General features: G+C 43.4%; 1 protein-coding gene across 1 annotated transcript in view; it reads right to left on the minus strand.

Annotated features, from left to right (window-relative positions):
- Window positions 1–22050, minus strand: part of MED13L (mediator complex subunit 13L) — a 210554-nt gene that overhangs the window by 93138 nt on the left and 95366 nt on the right. The gene's annotated exons all lie outside the window — the stretch shown is intronic.

Raw genomic sequence — 22050 nt, forward strand, 5'->3', positions numbered from 1 at the left:
AGTTTGATATTTAATATATCATACATGTAATTTTTTGGAAGCAAACAACTCTTTTTGACTTTGTAGTGATGGGTGAAAATCTATAAAATCTATAAAAATTGCTTATCAAATACAGAAATGATGTACCATACTGCATGCCATAATTAAATACACCGGTTTTTGCTTTAGAAATCCTTGGGCACAAGTCATACTGACTCCTAATCCCCCTCAATTGTTCGGAAGTGAGATACTGTTTTAGGGTATGTGCACACGTTGCGGATTCTCTGGATCTGCAGCGCTTTTTGCAGTGCAGAAACGCTGCAGATCCGCAATTGATTTACAGTACAATGTAAATCAATGAGGAAAAAAAATGCTGTGCACACTTTGCGGAAAATCCGCAGCGGAAACGCTGCAGTTTAAAATTAGTAGCATGTCACTTCTTTTTTTGTGAATCTGCAGCATTTTTGTACCCATTCCATTATAGAAAACCGCAGGGGTAAAAAACGCAGCAAATCCGCAAGAAATCCGCAGCAAAAACGCACATAAAAACGCGACAAATCCGCAGCTGTGTTTTCTGCCAGGAGAGGCAGAATCCGCACCAGAAATTCCCAAGCCTAATCCGCAACGTGTGCAGAGGGACTGTGGCGAGATCTGTAGGTGGGGTCAGACCTGTGAGGGATGCAGCCCTCCTTATTCTGTGTTCTGCCCCTATGACAGAGGAGTATTACAGAACTGCATTGCGCAGATGTGAGCAGAGACGTGGCGTCCAGGTTGGGTCATATTTACAAACAGAATGGGAATGTGGTAGGATACATACATTATGGGAGAGGGTGCTATAGTCAATTGGTAAATTTTTTTTTTGTTTATTTTTTATTGGAAAGACACGTAGCGATTAGACCGCACTAAGGCTATGTGCACACGTTCAGGAATTCATGCAGAAAATTCCTGTGAAAATCTAGACATTTCTGCCAGATTTCCGCATGAAATCCGCATGCGTTTTTTTTTGCGCGGTTTTTCCCGGACATTTCCCAATGCATTAGACAGTGGGAAATCCGCGGGGAAAAAAACGCAAAATTAATGAACAGGTTCATTATTTTTCCGCAATGCGTTTTTCATGCGGAAAAACGCACATCATGTGCACAGAAATTGCGGATTCCATTATAAATGATGGGATGCTTAATGTATGCAGATTATTTGCGGTTTTATAGTGTTTTTATAGCACAATAACGCAAAAAAAACCGCAAATAATCTGCAACGTGTGCACATAGCCTAAAAGTTGGGGGATGAGGAAATTCCAGGTGAGCTAATAAAAAATGTGAATTTAGGTGAATGCTTATTTTCATGTCTGCAGGCACAGGTATTAGCAGTACACAATTCTTTCTACACAAGGTTTCCATTTACTGAAAGTTGTACGTTCCAGAGTTACATAACTTATTATGCAATGACTAGGTGAGATTTACCGTACATAAAGTGAACCTGTCCTAAAGGGCCGGATCAATCTACATCTGAACAAAAAACATCCCCTATTGCAAACACTTTCCTAGAAGCAGCTGTACAAGGGGGAGACCTTCATGCAATGCTGCTATATTAGAATACACACTGTATCCACCTGCCACCAGTAAGAACACAATGGGAGTGCCATAAGAATGCTGGGGGCCTCGGATTACTATACATCCTCTTTATTCACCAGAAAGAAGAGCCCTCCTGCTCTGGTAGTCTCCAGCCACCCATGCATTATATGTAACACTACATTTCCAGATGGGATCTTTTGTCTGGACAATGACACAAGCAGCTTTCTGCCAGGAGGTGAAGGGGTCATTTAGTTTCAGCCACAATTTAGCCTTAGACTTTTGAAAGATGACTGGATCTAGCCTTGACAAATTCTGCCAGCAGACATCATAAGGCTCTTACATATTCACTTAGCTTACTCCCTGCTCACAATCTCCAACTAGATGTACATTTTTGACCAAGTAGAAAAATAAAATGTACACAGTGAATAAGGCATGTCTACAGTGGCAACCTTGTAATTAAAAACCTGACTGTTCATACCAAGCAAATATACAGCATGGGGGATAATCCCAGACTAAAATCCTAAATAGTGGAGAACTGAGAAACATTTGTGTGCACAACCACTTACTAAAAGGTTTCCATGCCAATTTCCAGTTATTCCACAATATCAAGTTCTCAAAACATCAGCAAATCCAAAAAAAACATACCGAAGTAGTGTCTAAAAGGGAATACCGCTGATCAACAATATAATAAGCCAATCAGCACGGGTCATTAATACAAATATTCTGTCCCAGGTACATTGTGAGATGTGCTGCAGAAATTACTGATTTATAGGCCAAAATAATCGATCTGAGGAACCAGAGTCCTGATTGTGATCATTGACCTATGTTAACAAATAAAAAAACAGGACTTCCTATAAAATACTCATTCAGCCACTTATCGGTCCATATTAATATTGAAAATAGAACATTGAAGGACAACACTTCAAGACTCATCCGTCTCCCTCAGACCCCAACCAATTCTGTATTTTTATGTAATCCATATTGCCTGCTACAGTGGATAATCCTAGCCACACATTCAATGTCACCAAAAGACGATCAATCTTCTGGGAACCTTCTTCACTGGAAAGATCTTTCATGGACTAACAACTTTGCTGAAGATGGAAGCACAAATAAATGTGTTCCCACTTTCCATTAATCACCCATTAAAGGGTGCTCAGACCACTTAAGGATAAATCCTACTTCCATCTGTCCTACACTTCCTCTCATGAGGAAGTAGGGGACAGAAGGAAGTTAACAGAACTGCAGAAAAAAAGTGATCTTCTAGAGGGTAATCTGTTCAAAGAATAGTCAAGATCAAGACGCAATAATATATCTGATGGAATGTCAAAGAATGGTCTTTATAAGAGGATGAATTTCTCAGAGGGGAGAGGCTGAAGAGGCTTCATTGCATATACACAACCACAATTTCAAAAAAGTTTGGACGCTATGTAAAATGTAAAGAATATAAGATTGCAATGATCTGGAAATCTCTTTAGCCATGTTATTCACAACAGAACAGAAGGTGGAACATAGACATGTCTCCATTTTGCTTGAAATGTCTAAATTAACTCATCTAGAAATTGATGGAAGCAAAACATTTTGAACTATAGAGAGGCAGGGTCTCAAAAGCCCAAGATGGTCAGAGATTCAGCAATCTGAACAACTGCGTCAAAAAAATTGTGGAAAAATTTTAAATACCGTATATACTCGAGTATAAGCTGACTCGAGTATAAGCAGAGACCCCTAATTTTGCCACAAAAAAACTGGGAAAACTTAATGACTCGAGTATAAGCCTGGGGTGGAAAATGCAGCAGCTACCGGTAAATGTCAAAAATAAAAATAGATACCAATAAAAGTAACATTCATTGAGACATCAGTAGGTTAAGTGTTTTTGAATATCCATATTGAATCAGGAGCCCCATATAACGCTCCATAAAGTTTATGATGGCCCCATAAGATGCTCCATATTAAAATATGCCCCATATAATGCTGCACAAATGTGGATTATGGCCCCATAAGATGCTCCATACAGATAATTGCCAAATATAATACTGCACATGGCCACATAAGATGCTCCATACAGATATTTGTCCCCATATCATGCTGCACATGGCCCCATATAATGCTGCACATGGCCCCACACATATATTTGCCCCCATATCATGCTGCACATGGCCCCATAAGATGCTCCATACAGATAATTGCCAAATATAATACTGCACATGGCCACATAAGATGCTCCATACAGATAGTTGCCCCCATATCATGCTGCACATGGCCCCCATATCATGCTGCACATGGCCCCATACATATATTTGCCCCCATATCATGCTGCACGTGGCCCCATACAGATGCCCCATACAGATATTTGCCCCATATAATGCTGCACATGGCCACATAAGATGCCTCATACAGATATTTGCCCCATATGCTGTTGCTGCGATTAAAAAAAAAAATTACATACTCACCTCTCAGGTCCCCGGTACTTGCTATACCCACCTTTCCCGTTCCACCGCTGACCGCCGCTGTGTCTTCCCATTCTCTGCACCGCCACCGACGTTCAGGAAGAGGGTGGCGCGCACTAATCGCGTCACCGCGCCCTCTGAACTGAGCGTCACTGCGGAAGACACAGTGGAGCCGACGGTGGAACGAGGAGCAGGTGAATATCGCTTACTGCCCCCGTCATACTTACCTGCTCCTGGCGTTGTCGCTGCACATCTATTCCCCGGCACCGCATTTTCTTCCTGTAGTGAGCGGTCACCGTTACCGCTCATTACAGTAATGAATAGGCGGCTCCACCCCTATGGGAGGTGGAGCCGCATATTCATTAGTGTAATGAGCGGTACCATGTGACCGTCACCGCTCACTACAGGAACAAGCTGGGGAGCCAGGGACCTGCAGGGACCGCTCCAGAAACAGGTGATTATAATTAGACAGCCCCCGCTCCCCCGACCCCTGGGTATGACTCGAGTATAAGCCGAGAGGGGGACTTTCAGCCCAAAAAAGTGGGCTGAAAATCTCGGCTTATACTAGAGTATATACGGTAAATGTTACGCAACACAAAATTGCAAAGACTTTGAATATCCCACCATCTACATTACATAATATCAAAAGATTCAGAGATTCAGGAAAAATACATGTACACAAAGGACAAGGCTCACTGTCAATATTGGATGCTTGTGATCAACAGGTCCCTCAGGCAGCACTGCATTAATAACCAGCATGATTGACTCATGCAAATCACTGCATGGAAGTCATTGTCTGAGCACAGTTCGCCATGCATTCCACAAATGCAAGTTAAAGAGAATCGGTCAGCACAATTCTGTAATGTAAAGTGAAGACATGCTGTAACACTGATTACATTGCTACCTTTGGTGAAGAAATCTGCTTTGTTGTTCTTCTGTAATCACCATCTGAAGTTCTCTGCTAATTACATTTTGGTACACAAGGGTTAGACCGCCTGCCTCCGGTCTTTGATTGACAGGTCACTGCTGAGATTTCATACAGTGGAGGCAGGCGATTCACAGTCTGGAGGCAGGCAGTGGGCCTGGACTCGCTGACAGTGATCCTCTTTGCACCGAAATCTAATTAGCAGAAAACTTTATGCCAGGTAGTACATATTTAAAACAATAAAACCTAAATATGTAGACCGGTTTGAACACCATAAACACTTTTTCCAAAACAGACTGACATAATTATGGTGTCACAGTTGCAGATCAAGCTGGGTTCACATTTATACATACAGTATGTGCACTGCATAGAGGAGACTGATTAAATCACCTTTTTTCAGAGATACAGATAGACATAGTACTCAGATTGGATTGGTACATAATTCACGGCACTTCAAATCCCGGCTTGAGAAGCATTAATCAGCGTGCACACCTAGTGGCGGATGCTCCCAAACAGCAATAATACACCTTCTGTAACAAACGTGGAGAGCTTCCTCTTCCTTCTAATACGTCAACTCCATGATTAGGTCATATGTGACACAGAGCTGAAGATTTGCACTTTGTGCTGCCACATGCCATAGCCTGACCGCTCGGGAATTACATATCTGGATAATTATCTGCACCAAATAAATAATGACACAAAACAACCTGATAGTAGTTTAGTGCGGGATGAACTGTAATGGCATGGCAAATATTTATCACAAACCACCCAGAAAATCATGAAGAATATGATTAGCATAAAAACAATGTGGAGGACTGGGAAAGTAGGTTCAGGTGGTGTGGAGACTGCAAAATATGCAAAGTCAGCGCTAAATCCTGCCATTCTGTCCACAGAGCAAAGGAATGTACTATAGCAAAATTATCCCTGGCTTGCTAGGATAAGCATGAGCACAATGAACTGCTCAGCGAGTCTTATTTACAGAAAGTATGTGGCAAGGTTTCCATCCAAACCCTTGGAAATGCCAGCTTTAGGCATTTCCCAGCCATTGGCGGCAGTGAGTCAGTTAAACTGAGTAGGTAGTGCTCCCCTGCTGGGCACTGCTGTACTTTATGTGCTGCTCTGCAACCAATTGGTGAGAAGCTGCTGCAGCACATGTTCCATCCACAACAGAGCAGGGAGCTGCTAATGGGGGACTTGGATCTCTGCCTGGCCTCATCACTCACAGACACAGGGGGGAGGGAAGTGCAGGGCGAGACACGCAGAAAGGAAAGTACAGGAGAAAAGACAGAAAAAGGAGGGGGACTAGGAGGGCTAGAAGCGCGGCCTGGCTCTACCCCGCATCCATATATTTATACATGATGAATAACAGCACAGCGGACTGCTACACCTTACTCCACAAGTCTGCGGAAAATAATATAGAAAGCTACCCAGGCAGGCAGAATGCATTGCTCCTAATATTGTTCCTACGCTAGTTAGATGGCTCCAGGTGGTCGATAACCTTATAGTCAGCCGCATGGTGGGACACAAGGTCATCACAGACCATGTCAGATGCATGTCGGAAGAAGACACTGGGACAAAGCTGGATTAGGAACACCAGCTCCTCATTTTTCTATAACATGACTTCACGCAGTGTTTCTAGATTGTAAGACGGCATTTCAGGTCTGTCCTATACAAAGCTTACAACACATCTCTATGTAACCATTATTATTATGGACTTGTCGAAACTGGTGATCGCTTGAGTACTGGCTATGGGGGCAGGAATTCTTCCGCACTACCTGCCAGTAAAATCAATCGAAAACCACCAAATCCTTTTTCACTGCTTGAAATGGTGGATTTCAAGGATAATGTACACATACAATAAGACCCAATTGTAGCTTCACTAAAATTACTAAGCGACTCTACACTGTTGATAAGAACCTTTTGGTTGTTAGAGGAGAAACACGTAGCTATCCCGTGCTAGAGGTACAGTACCCCTGATGAGGATAGCCCTGTAATAACCCTGTGGAAGAGACTCTGCTCCACAGTACTCGCCTCTACACTACACTTTCCACAATGGTGCCAACTGTGAGCCAGCTAAGAATACTGGGAGGTTAAAGGTCTTGGCAGAACTGTGGTTGCACCTCTGAACTTTGTCATGCAGGCTGGCACTTGGGCTCAGTACAAGAGGGTAAACAGGTCCAGTACAGATTTGGTGAAATGCTTCGGTATTTTTGTGTGGATTTTGCAGCAAGTTTCACTACAAATGAACAGTGTTTTCCATATCTAATCTACACATAGTGGGGAATATCAGTGAGAACATAAAAGTGCTGCAAATATTGAAATATGCAATAATTGGTAATTTGGCAGCACGGTGGCTCAGTGGTTAGCACTGCTGCTTTGCAGCACTGGGGTCCTGGGTTCACATCCCACCTGGGATAATATCTGTAAGGAGTTTATATATGCTCCCCATGTTTGCGTGGGTTTCCACCAGGTTCTCGGTTTCCTCCCACACCCCAAAGGCAATCTAGATTGGGAGCCCCATTGGGGGCAGTGATGGTAAAGTCTATAAAGCGCTGCAGAATATGATGGTACTATATGAGCAAAGCTTCATTATTTTTATTAAATCTTGTAGCTTACATTGTGGAATTTACCATTTGACTCCTATTCTGTGAAATCTGCTGCTGCCAAAAAAAAAAAAATGAGGTGCAATCTGTATGGGCTGAACAAAAATTCATCAACTATCATGTACTGTAAAATCATATTCATTTCATTCTCAGACAATGGCAGCAAATCTAAAGGTTTTTTTTTTCACTTGCAATAAAACAAGAGGCTGCACGTGAGTCCACAAACAGCAACCGTTTCTCAGATATTATATTGTTCCTATTTCTTTCAAGGTGGATTCTCAGTAACAAATATGGCAATATCAGGACATGAGGCGAAAGTGACAACAAATATGGTATTTGATAGTTTGTTGTAGCCAGGAATCTTGTGTAATCGACACCTGGTGCAGTCAGTAGAAACAGAAGCAAAAAGGAGCATTTTTCCCTTCTAGAAAACCTAACATAGTAAGGGACCCGCTAACATTTTCCTTTAAAGGCAATGATTTTATCTAAACACGTCATGCTTTTCTGCTTTTAAGTATTATAGGTCGGTACGACAGCCAAGCACAACATAAATAGAACATAGTACACATATGGCAAAACACAAGTTTTAAGTGCACTACTGAAAAGATGCCAGAAGATGGCGCTGTAGAGACTAGCATTGAGCATACATCAAGGACAATGTACTGTACATTAACACCAAACATTACAGGAGGAATACTTAGGGGATGTGGGGGGAGTGCATTAATGGTTATAAAAGCCAGGGGACACTCAGTGAGTAAGACACGGGATAAAACAGGTGGCTATGATTGAAAACAGCACAGAGAGAGGTATCTTGCAATTTGGGTCAGTGATCACAAAATCCACATTATACTCAATTTTAATTTGCTTGCAGCCAGCAGTCTAGGTGTGACTAATGGATCACTCTGGAGGCTGATTTGGGGTCATGCTGCTCTGATATCCCTGAATCCCTGGGACGCACATCCAGTAGCTCCAGCACTGGGGTCACAATTCTGCAATGTCTGCTGTACACAAGAACAGCTCTAATAGAAGATATGTTGGCACTATGGAAAGGCCCATCAGATACCAGAGCACACTATTAAATATCCCAGACTGCTCTCTGTTCTACATGCTACCCATCCAAGGCACCACACCCTTTCTCATGACAGACCATATACAGCCTGATGAGCGGGATCTGGTCATCTCACCAGTGCATCCATTGAAGGCTTGTCTATGAGGAACAGATCTGAAGCCAGCACACTGTACAATGACTCCAGACGCAGCCACAGTAGAAAGCGAAAGCACATCCTAACATTATAGTATACTTATCAGTAGATGATCAAAGCACAATCTGATAACGACATCACCAATGTCATCCCTGAAGACACCAGAACAATAAAACTGCATCCCTTCCCAGGGAATGTACCGTACATCATGCGTTAGAGGAAAGACGCTCAATGAAAAATCAAATAAGCCAGTCATAGCGGTCATAATGATGATAGGAGAGCACAAATCACAATGATTATCTGGTGATGATGGCAATTGTCAAGGGCTGGGATAGTCCGTTCTTTAAGTTGATGTGTTGGAAGCAGGAAAAGTATAACAATCTGAGGGCCTGTGACAGCTAGACACCTGGGTGAAATCACATCCAAGAAGAGCTTAAGGGAATTTCCCACTATGAAGTAGTTTGTGCATAGCAAAAGTAAAGCAAAAATAAAAACTTGAAAAACAAACAGGGTCATTACCACCTAAGGCTAACCGATACATGTGAGGAGCCTGTCTGGTCTGATCCCACAAAGAGCTAGTATACAACCCCTGGCAAAATGTATGTAATCATCGGCCTTGGAGGATGTTCATTCAGCTGTTTAATTTTGTAGAAAAAAAAAAGCAGATCAGAAATGGCACAAAACTAAAGTCATTTCAAATGGCAACTTTCTGGCTTTAAGAAACACGAAAAGAAATCAAGAACAAAAAATGTGGTAGTCAGTAATGTTTACCGTACTTTTTGTAACCAAGCATAGGGGAAAAATTATGGAATCGCTCAATTCTGAGGAAAACATTTTGGAATCACCCTGTAAATTTTCATACCCAAAAACTAACACCTGCATCAAATTAGATCTGCTCATTAGTCTGCATCTAAAAAGGAGTGATCACACCTTGGAGAGCTGCTGCACCAAGTGGACTGACATGAATCAAGGCTCCAACACGAGAGATGTCAATTGAAACAAAGGAGAGAGGACTATCAAACTCAAAAGAGGTTAAAAAACACGCAATGTTGCAAAAGATGTTGGTTGTTCACAGTCAGCTGTGTCTAAAATCTGGACCAAATACAAACAACATGGGAAGCTTGTTAAAGGCAAACATACTGGTAGACCAAGGAAGACATCAAAGCGTCAAGACCGGAAACTTATGCAGTATGGAAGCAATATGTCTCCAAAACAGGAAATGCACAACAAAACAAATGAGGAATGAATGGGTGGAAACTGGTCTGTGACCGAACTGTAAGAAACCGCCTAAAGGAAATGGGATTTACATACAGAAAAGCTAAACGAAAGCCATCATTAACACCTAAACAGAAAAAAACAAGGTGACAATGGGCTAAGGAAAAGCAATCGTGTACTGTGGATGACTGGATGAAAGTCATATTCAGTGATGAATCGCGAAACTGCATTGGGCAGGGTGATGATGCTGGAACTTTTGTTTGATGATGTTCCAATGAGATTTATAAAGATGACTGCCTGAAGAGAACATACGAATTTCCACAGTCATTTATATGGGGCTGCATGTCAGGTAAAGGCACTGGGGAGATGGCTGTCATTACACCTTCAATAAATACACAAGTTTGTGTTGATAATTTGGACACTTTTCTTATCCCATCAACTGAAAGGATTGTTTGGGGATGATGAAATCATTTTTCAAGATGATAATGCATCCTGCCATAGAGCAAAAACTGTGAAAACATTCCTTGAAAAGACACATAAGGTTAATGTCATGGCCTGCAAATAGTCTGGATCTCAATCCAACTGAAAATCTTTGGTGGAAGTTGAAGACAATGGTCCATGACAAGGCTCCAACCTGCAAAGCTGATCTGGCAACAGCAATCAGAGAAAGTTGGAGCCAGATTGGTGAAGAGTTCTGTTTGACACTCATTAAGTCCATGCCTCAGAGACTGCAAGCTGTTATAAAAGCCAGAGGTGGTGCAACAAAATACTAGTGATGTTTTGGAGTGTTTTTTTGTTTGTTTTTCAAGATTCCATAGAATTTTTTCCTCAGAATTGAGTGATTGCATAATTTTCCCCCTATGCTTGGTTAAAAAAAAGTAACCATTACTGACTACCACATTTTTTGTTCTTGATTTCTTTTAGAGTTTCTTACAGCCGGAAAGTCGCCATTTGAAATTACTTTAGTTTTGTGCGATGTCTGTGATCTGCTTTTTTTCTACAAAATTACACAACTGAATGAAGATCCTTCAAGGTCGGTGATAATTTTGGCCAGGGTTTGTATATACACTACATTCCAGTACTTACCGTATATACTCGAGTATAAGTCGAGATTTTCAGCCCATTTTTTAGGCTGAAATTGCCCCTCTCGGCTTATATTCGAGTAATACCCAGGGGTCGGCAGGGGAGGTAGGGCAGCAGCAGTGTAATCATACTCACCTGCTCCTGGTGCGGTCCCTGGTTCCCCGACGCCGGCAGCTTCTTCCTGTAGTGAGCGGTCACATGGTACCGCTCATTACAGTAATGAATATGGACCCCACTCCACTCCCATAGGGGTGGAGCCGCATATTCATTACTGTAATGAGCGGTACCATGTGACCGTTCAATACAGGAAGCCGGCGCCGGGGAACCAGGGACCACACCAGGAGCAGGTGAGTATAACGCAGTGCGCGATATTCACCTGCTCCCCGTTCCACCACCGCTGGCTGCCACTCCGTCTTCCCCGTTCTCTGAACAGTCAGTGCAGAGGACGGGAAAGACTCAGCAGCAGCCGAACGGGGAGCAGGTGAATATAGCAAGTGTCGGGGGCCTGAGCGACGAGAGGTGAGAATATGATTTTTTTCTTATTTTTTAATCGCAGCAACAGCATATGGGGCAAATGTCTACATGGAGCATCTTATGGGGCATAATCAATGTTTGTGCAGCTTTATATGGGGCAAATATCTTTATGGAGCATCAACGTTTGTGCAGCATTATCTGGGGCAAATGTCTGTATGGAGCATCTAATGTGGCCATAATCAGCATTTGTGCAGCATTATATGGGGCAAATGTCTGTATGGAGCATCTTATGGGGCCGTAATCCGCATTTGAGCAGCATTATATGGGGCATATTTTAATATGGAGCATCTTATGGGGCTCATCAAACTCTATGGAGCATTATATGGGGCTCCTGATTCAGTATGGATATTCAAAAACACTTAACCTACTGATGTCTCAATTAATTTTACTTTTATTGGTATCTAGTTGTATTTTTGACATTTACCGGTAGCTGCTGCATTTTCCACCCTATGCTTAATGTCGAGTCATTAAGTTTTCCCAGTTTTTTGTGACAAAATTGGGGGTGGGGGGGGTGGGGTGGAGGAGTTCGTTTTATTCTCGAGTATATACGGTAGTTTTCTTAATGCATGCCATTCTATACTGTGCTATCCCTTAGAGCAGGGATGGACAAATTGTTTTGCTAAGGGACCACATAAGAGACAGTGACTTGTGTAGAGCCTAACTCATAAGCTGAAATTCATTTTGCTAAACATTAGCATTAATTAGAAATTTACATTAATATTAATTGCATTATTATTGAACAGCATTAAGTATGCCGACATCCCCCTGTATGTAATGGTTTGAGCCCGCACTCAGCCCCTTCTATATACTGTAAGAACCTCTACACAGACTCTCCATATACAGCATGAGCCCCCATAGCCTCCCCATATACAGCATGAGCTCCAAATAGCTTCTCCATGTCCAGCATCAGAGCCCCCCAAAGCCTCTCATATATAGCACAAGAGCCCCATAGCCTTCCCATGTCCAGCAGAAGACCCCTGTAATGAACACACACCTCGTCACCCCGCCTGACATCACTATTACATCAGAAGGATCAAGTAGTGCGCTCTCCCCACTTGCATCAACGTGACGATACTCCATGTGGATATGCAAAGTCAGCTTGGTACAATTTTACATAGACACCCCCTGTACACACGGGCCCAGGGAGGATGTGGCCCACACTGTCACTGACATGGCACCACACTCATCCACAACCCTGACAGGCCCTTTTCACTAGCAACAGTGCCTGGTCAGCCTTGCAGAACTGACACCAGTTCTTCGTTAGATACAAGCCCGGTCCATTAATGGCATTTTATCAGGCCAGAAACCAGCACCATTGGTCAGAAATGCAAATACACATGAAGTACAAAAGATATAAGCAGATAAATAACGTTAATTACTGGTTTGACGTTCGATCATGTGCGCGCTGGGCCGCAGGTGTCATAGGCTGCCAGCTGGTTCCTACTTCCTTCACAGCACATTACATGACTGTGGTCCCCACTTTTGAAGTGAACAGTAAGCATGGCACAGAGATCACATTGCCTTACATAAGCCTTTATCCAGTTGACTGGACCCACCCTTTTCTACCCTGGGAGGGTCCTTATCCCTCTTTTCCTGAAGGTTTGTAGATAGATAGATATCTCCCAAAACCTCTGAAAGATCCCAATGGAAGGTCATAGGGCGGCGGTTCAGGCGCCATCAGATCCGGCCGGGCCCCCGTTATGCTTGGAGACCAACATAGCTTGGCTACCTGGTTCCAACTAATCATTATATGCATCTCCCCCACCCTGGGATGCCAAAACAGATCGAGACCTTGGAAGGTGTTCGGCCCGTTCCAGAGATCTCGAAAATGTAACCGGTGTGAGGCTAGGACGTACAATATGTCCATATTCTCATTAGGAAATCATAGTCGAGTGAACAAAGCAGTTAGACCGCACGCATGGTATCCACAGGATCTTCCTGTAGGAGCTGGTGGGGGTGTGAATTTCTTCTCAGAATCTGAGAAGGCTGGGCCCTCGTGCTGAGCCAGGTGTTCTGTTACAGCTGCATAAAGGGAGTTTTATAATCCTATGACTAACAATATAGAAATGATTGACATGAAATAGCTCCAATATTCTTCACAACCACCATAGCCTCCCAATGTCCAGCCACATATCTTATACACATGGGGATCCGATGAAATTACATCATCGTGTCAAATGTTTCGCACGCTGATTAGTGGGAGAAGGGACTGGCGGCCGCTACTCCATCAATACATTCACCGCGGATGCAGACAGCATTGACCGCTTGCAGTCAGACAGGGGAGGGCACAGTGTGGCCCGGGGACCACTTTTTTCAGCCCCTTAGTTGTCTTGGTCTGGGACAGCCAGAGGGCCCGATGTGGCTTGCGGGCTATATTTTGCCCAGGACTGCCTTAGAGCCACTTTCTGCTCTGCCCATTTTTCCTTTTGTTTGGTTCTTACCCTCTCCATGGATTCCTTGTACTGTATTTTGTATATGTTTTTATTTTTTAATAAAGTTGCTCACTTTTGCATTTACGTATGGTCTTCGGCATGCTTCTCATGTTAGGGTCTTAGGCAATGTGCACAAGTTGTGGATTTTGCTGCGGGTCCGCAGCAGTTTTCCATGAGTTTACAGTACCACGTAAACCTATGGAAAACAGAAACCGATGTGCCCATGCTGTGGAAAAAAAACGAGCGGTAACACGGCAGGTTACATTCCGCAGCATGTCAATTCTTTGTGCGGATTCCGCAACAGTTTACACCTGCTCCACAATAGGAATCCGCAGGTATAAAACCGCAGGTGGAATCTGCACAAAAACCGCGGTAAATCCGCAGGTAAAACGCAAAATTTTACCTGCAGATTTCTTAAATCTACTGCGGAAAAATCCGCAGACACCAAAAATACGTGATCACATAGCCTTAATGTTGCAGTTAGTCTGTGGTAAAATTACATCTAAGCCCTATATTTAACATATATATGCAGGAAATACATATGTTCAACATATCCATAGGACCTGACCCCTTAAGAGGTAAAGAATGTTCTTTAGGCCTTTGTTGTTGGTGCATGGTGCATACTCCAGGAGCCTTTCCACAGGTTTCTGAGGAAGGTCAATAGAATGGAATAGTTAAGTATACTGTAACAAACATTTTACACTGTGGAATTTGTTATTTTTCCATTTTTTGAACTGGAGATGTATCCAGCTCTATGGCGGATATTTTGCAGCTTTAAAGCTACATTGGGACATCATCCAGATGCATACATCTGACATTGGCTCTAAATGTGATGTGAAAAAGCAAAAGCAGCTCAGGTGCTGTGCACAGAGCCGAAATTGCAGGTTCACAGCCTAAGGGTATGTGCACACGTTGTGGATTTTTCCGCTCAGATTCAGAAAAATCCGCAAGGTAAACGCCCTGCATTTTACCTGCGGATTTACCACGGTTTTTACATGCGTTTTTACACCTGCGGATTCAACGCTGTGGAACCCGCACAAAGAATTGATATGTTGCGGAAAATAAACCGCAGCGTTTCCGCGGGGTATTTTCCACAGCATGTGCACTGCGGATTTGGTCTTCCATAGGTTTACATGGTACTGTACAACGCATGGAAAACTGCTGCAAATCCGCAGCGTCGGATCCGCAGCAAAATCCGCAACGTGTGCACATACCCGTATACATCAGTTCTGGTGACTATCATCTCCTCCTCAGGAGGTCATGTGAGTTTATCCTCACCTGTTTTACAGATGCTAGTAATGAACATGTAGCTGCAGAGACATTCCCAGAAGGCTGCATCTTTTCACTCACTGTATTCTAGACGTCGTGAAATGATACAGACAAGAGAAAAGCGCTCCATCTTTTTTGTGAGTGGGAATCATTGAAACATTTTGTAACCATAGCAATATGTAACTAAGTTTAGACACAAAGAAGGGACTGAAGAATAAATCTCCACTCGTATGTTATTTTATCTCAAATGCTTTCCTGAAAGGATACTCAATATCAGCACTGATAACCTTGGAGACTGCAGCATCGATGATCACCTCATCCCGATTCCCATAAGAGCAGACACTGAAAATACCAGAGCAGACCCCCACATTAGCCCCCCACACACGTTAGATAGTGGGGGATCCAGTCAAGACTGGAGGTGTCTGCAATCATCTAATGTGTACAGCTGGATCCACATAGATCAGGCTCTCCGGACAGAATTTCCACACCCGCTGTCAGGTAAGTTAGGGGTACACAGGGACATCTGATGGAATTATATTTAGGCATCAGAATAGACATGGCAACAGGTAACGCTAAGCTGGCCGAGTATTTAGTACAAGAAATACATAGCTTTCTGGAGAAAGCCACCTGCATGTGGTTATGGTCACAGAATATCTACGGCTGGCCCCTGCTGCTGCATTAACCACTAAGACCATTGAGATGAGAAACGATATCTTTGGTGTCACATCTGTAACCATTAGCCACTGGCTGACCACACACACACTTGTATTATTACACCTCCTGTCAGATGGCGGGAGGCTCCTATCTAGCTCATCTCCTGGCTATTCTTCCATATGTACAGCCTGTGCATCTGAGCTGGTCTGGTTTCAATTCAGCCAGCTCTACATATAATTTATTACTTTGTTATGCCCTTCCCTCCCTTGGGATGTCTGCATTTTTCTGTCACTTCCCCCTTTCTATTCTCATTCCTTTGATCTTTCTCTGTCCTTGAATAAAAAGAACAAAAGCCTGCCCCCCTCGCGTCTTCACCGACTTTCATCCTAGCCTGCCTGTACATACATCACATCACCATACATCTACCATATGGAATAAAAGGATAACCAATATGGGCCCAGGTGGATTTTTCAGGACAGGTGACAAAGAATTTATGTGCACTTTTATTCTTTAATCCATCAACAAAAGAAGGAGGACTGGTTCACAACAGAGGCAAAAGGGCAGACCATCCCCAGCCCATCCAGCTTTCCCCACCCCACAAAGACTATAAAATTCCTTTAATCCAGACACCAGTAATCCAGGCAGTTGGTAATGTAGCACATTCTAACACCGACTTGAAGCATGAGGCTGGAATTATACATGCAAGCAGGTTACAGGAGAGGACACACAAGACATGTAGACAAAAGTGGATGTGCAGTACTCTAATCAGTCACTTCATCTGAGAGCAGCATGATTTAGGGAAAGAGAGCCTGATTCCAGCGAACTATCCCAGAGTGGACAGGCTGCAGTAGTTGTGATACAATCAGTTTTCTGTGTACACTGTATATTGACAGTAAGCTGCTAATCAGTGCTGAGGACAGGGTGGGATCAGGAGGCACAAGGACAGCTAGTCCAGCTGTGATAATCTCCTACTCGTAGTAGTATAGATAAGATTACAACTACAGCACACAGCCTAGCAAGTGATACATAATTGAAGTCAGCCTCAGCCCCTGCCTCATGCTGCCCTCAGATTACATAGCAAAAACCTGCTGACAGATTCCCTAAACACAGAATGGAATTCAGGACTTCTTTCAACTGAAAATAAAGCTACATCCCAATGTTAAAGGGACCACATAGTCAAGACCACAAACCTAATGCAAGTCAGCACCTGTAGGGGATAGACTACCTGCCTTTTATCTGCCTGTGACATTATTGTATTTCTGAAGGTACATTGCCACTGGCTACACTGTTACACTCAGGAAAGCAGAGAGCAGCTTCACAGAGGAACCAGAGAAGGGAATGCGCATGCACACACTGCAGCATGCAGCTAGGCAGTGTCCGTGCATACGCAGGCAGAATACAGGTAGTGCTCGCTGGCAATCAGATGTCAGGGGTCCTCAAAACGCAAATTGAGGGGGGAGATAACAGTGCACTGAGCACTATCACCTACATGTGCAGTGCTAGTATGATTTTTATAGGGGCTAAGTTCATAAGTCCCTATATAATTGTACATCTAGTTTAATAATCATTTTGAGGGGGCAAACTCCCTTTTAGTCCAAAATCCAAAAAGAAAGACCGCAATGTAGTCACAACTATCAGCTGACCAATAGTCACCTGGCTGAGCCACATAACTATAGGGTCAAGTGACCGGTCTGGGTGAGTTGGTCAGAGCGGCCATTCAAGAAGAGGGATGATATTAGGGCTAGGTCTATTTTTGTCTCCTATAGAAGCATCTCTATCCATTGCTTAATATTAACACCTTAGTGACCGGGCCAATTATTTTTTACATCTGACTAGTGTCACTTTATGTGGTAACTCTGTTACGCTTCAACATATCCCATTGATTGGGGTTTTTTTTTTTATTGTGAAATTGTACTTTGATAATGGTAAATTTGTGTCGAAATTTTTTGCATTTATAAAAAATATCAAATTTTACAAAAATTTTCTTTTAAAAAATTACCGTATATACTCAAGTATAAGCCGAGAATTTCACCCATTTTTTTAAAGCTGAAATTGCTCCTTTCGGCTTATTCTCGAGTCATTCCCAGGGGTCGGCAGGGAACGGGGAGCGGCAGCTGTCTAATAATACTCACCTGCTCCTGGCACGGTCCCTGGTTCTTCGGGCGCTGACAGCTTCGCTTCTTCCTGTAATGAGTGGTCACATGGTACCGCTCATTACAGTAATGAATATTGACTCCACTCCCATAGTGGTGGAGCCGCATATTCATTACTGTAATGAGCGGTACCGTGTGACCGCTCACTACAGGAAGACGCTGCCGGCGCCAGGGAACAGACGTGCAGGGACCGTGCCAGGAGCAGGCGAGTATAAACGCAGTGCACGATATTCACCTGCTCCGCGTTCCACCGTCGGTGCCGCTAGGTCTTCTGCGTCCTCTGCACTGACGCTCAGGTTAGAGGGCGCGATGACGCAATTAGTGCGCGCCGCCCTCTGCCTGAACAGTCAGTGCGGAGGATGGGGAAGACACAGCGGCGGCCGTCAGTGAAACGGGAAAGGTGAGTATAGCAAGTGCCAAGGGACTGAGAGGTGAGTATGTGATTTTTTATGTTTTTAATCGCAGCTACAGCATATGGGGCAAATATCTATATGGAGCATCTGTATGGGGCCATGTGCAGCATTATATGGGGCAATTATCTGTATGGAGCATCTAATGGGGCCATGTGCAGCATTATATGGGGCAAATATCTGTATGGAACATCTTATGGGGCCATGTGCAGCATTATATGGGGTAATTATCTGTATGGAGCATCTAATGGGGCCATGTGCAGCAATATATGGGGCAAATGTATGAAGAATCTTATGTGGCCATGTGCAGCATTATATGGGGCAAATATCTGTATGGGACCATGTGCAGCATTATATGGGGCAAATATCTGTATGGGGCATCTTATGTGGCCATGTGCAGCATTCTATGGGGCAAATATCTGTATGGGGCCATGTGCAGCACTATATGGGACAAATATCTCTATGGAGCATCTTATGTGGCCATAATCCGCATTTGTGGAGCATTATACGGGGAAAATGTGTCTGTGGAGAATCTTATGGGGCCATAATCAACATTTGTGCAGCATTGTATGGGCCAAATGTCTGTATGGAGTATCATATGGGGTCATAATCAACATTTGTTCAGCATTGTATGGGGCAAATGTCTGTATGGAGCATCTTATGGGGTCATAATCAACATTTGTGCAACATTATATGGGGCATATTTTAACCCCTTCATGGCATTTTCTGTTTTTACGGGTTCAATTTTCGCTCTCCCACCTTCCCAGAGCCATAACTTTTTTTTATTTTTCCGTCAATATGGCCATGTGAGGGCTTATTTTTTGTAAAACAAGTTGTACTTTTGAACGACATCATTGGTTTTAGCATGTCGTGTACTAGAAAACGGGGGAAAAAATTCCAAGTGCGGTGAAATTGCAAAATTTTTTAACAATTGCATTGTTTAACTTTTTCTTTTAAAGGGAACCTGTCACCCCCCAGGCGTTTTTAACTAAAAAAAAAAGCCACCTTGCGCGATAAATCCGCAGCGGTTTTCCACTGCGGATTTATCAAATCTGCTGGAATCCGCTGCGGAAAAATCCGCAGTGGACCCAGACTACGTGTGCACATAGCCTAATGCTGCATTCTGTCAAGGTGGCTCTTATTTGGGGTCCCTTCCAATGCTGAAATATTAGTTTTTATAATTTGCCCGCCATACCTGTAGTTTGTCCGGGGGGCATGTCTTTTCCCCCCGGACACAAACGCCTCACAGCCATCACTCATTTCCTCCATGCGCCGCCTCCTGTTCCTTCATTAACGTCCCCGGCGCCTGCGCTGTAAGTTCCCATCATGTGATGGGAGTCGAAGGGCAACGCAAACTGCGCATGCCCGGAAAAAAAAAATTACAGCGCAGGCGCCGGGGGCGTAAATGAATCCAGAGGAGGTGGTGCCGGGAGGAAATGAGTGTCAAGTAAGGAAGGGGCAAATTAATTGGCAAAAAAGACACCATGTACAATGTCCATTAAAAGAAAAAAAAAAAAACAAAGATTCTGCTGCACATCTGCAGTCCCTATACAATAATGTGAAAGGGAGGCACACAAGTGCATTTCTTCATGACCACATTTAGCGTGCAAGAAAAATTGTTAGTTAACTCATGGAAAGGTAGAAAAACAAAAGGCGTAGTGCAGCAACTAGGGGGTGCCTCCTGCACCTGCTGTGCATATGTCACTGACTATACAGAACAGAGCGCCAACCCAGAGTTACTGCTGCTACTTTCACACTTGCGTCGGTACGAGGCCGTCGCCATGCGTCGGCCCGACGGACAGTGTGTTAAATGGAGCACAACGTGGGCAGCGGATGTAGTTTTACAACGCATCTGCTGCCCATTGCAATGAGCGGGGAGCGGAGTTCCGGTCGCGCATGCGCGGTCGAAAATGGCTGTCACGACGCACACAAAAACAACGTTACATTGAACTTTTTTTGTGCGTTGTGTCCGCCAAAAACACAGATGCGACGTGTGGCCATGCGTCGCTAATGCAAGTCAATGGAGAAAAACGCATCCTGCGGGCAACTTTGCAGGATGCGTTTTTTTCTCCAAAACAACGCATTGCGACATACGCCTAACAGCGCAAGTGTGAAAGTAGCCTAAGAGGCCTCCTAGTTGTGAACGCATATAAGCAGAAACCCACACAATACTCATATACAATACTTCAACAACAATTTTCTGGATTGATGGCGCAATGTAGGATGCAGGCTGAATGTGATAGCCATCTCATAGGCTATGTGCACACGATGCGGATTTGCTGCGGATCCGCAGCGGATTTTTCCGCACAGAAACGCTGCAGATCCGCACTGTGGTTTACAGTACAATGTAAATCAATAGGTAAAAGAAAAAGTTGTGCAGATGGTGCGGAAAAATCGGTACGGAAAAATCAGTGCGAAATTGCTGCGGATTTAAAAGAAGTGCATGTCACTAGTTTTGCGCGGATCTGCAGCGTTTCTGCACCCCTCCATGATAGAAATCCGCAGTGGCAAAAACTGCAGAAAATCCGCATCAATTCCGCGGCAAATCCACACAAAAACCGCATAAAAACCGCAGCAAATCCGCAGCTGCGGATTCTGCCAGGAGATGCGGATTTTGTGCAGAAAATTCTGCACCACATTAACTACGTGTGCACATAGCCATACAATTTGCACAAAACTGTTGCTTTTGTTGGGTGGGAGAGAATCACAGAAAAAAAAAAGTTGCCATTTTCAGAGTTTTGCAGAACATCCTCCAAATGTAAACATCCTGCCCATTTGTCAATCATCAACTGTGAGAATTTATACATAATCCAACTGTGATCACACATCAGATTATCCAGCAAACTGCAAGTCACAATTTAGAATTCCCCAATCACTCAATTTCTCTTTCATGAGGACATTTATATGATCCATTATGTCACGTAACAGTGCTACCATGAAGCAAATGGTGCAAAACATCACGATTCCCCTACATAGGTGGTCTGGTTTCACAAAAAGCTTGGGACAGCACTGGTAATGATTTAACAGAACACAGTTGCTAAAATTAGGTTTATTAGCAAAAAATTACTAACCTGACGTTTGAAATATCGGCTGTACACTATAGCTGACAACTTTCTGCATCAGCCATAATCATATGTTTAACCCATTAGATGCTGATGTCAATAGTGACTACATCATATAAATGGTTAACAGAGTGTGGGTGCTTCCGCTCTATCCCCATGTGCACCCAGAGATGTTGATGGTGTGGTCCTGATGTTTGCCTTGGAAATTCATGACCAAATAGCTGTCTTAGAGTCTGCCGGCTATAGTAACCTGTTCAGAAGTTAGCGACATTTAGGTAGTAAAAATACACTTTTTCATTCCGATTATCACACACTGCATTAATTCCTGAAAATCACCTGAAGGGTTAATAAACTACCTGACAGAAGTTTTCAATATGTCAAGAGGTGCCGTTTTTAAAAATGGTATAACTTTTGGGGGGTTTCCAATATATAGGACCCCCAAAGTCATTTCAAACATGGATAAGCCCTTAAAAAAAAAAAAAAAAACAATTGTAAATTTCCATGGAAAAAAGAG

Source organism: Ranitomeya imitator, chromosome 1, assembly GCF_032444005.1.
Source record: "Ranitomeya imitator isolate aRanImi1 chromosome 1, aRanImi1.pri, whole genome shotgun sequence".
Taxonomy (NCBI): domain Eukaryota; kingdom Metazoa; phylum Chordata; class Amphibia; order Anura; family Dendrobatidae; genus Ranitomeya; species Ranitomeya imitator.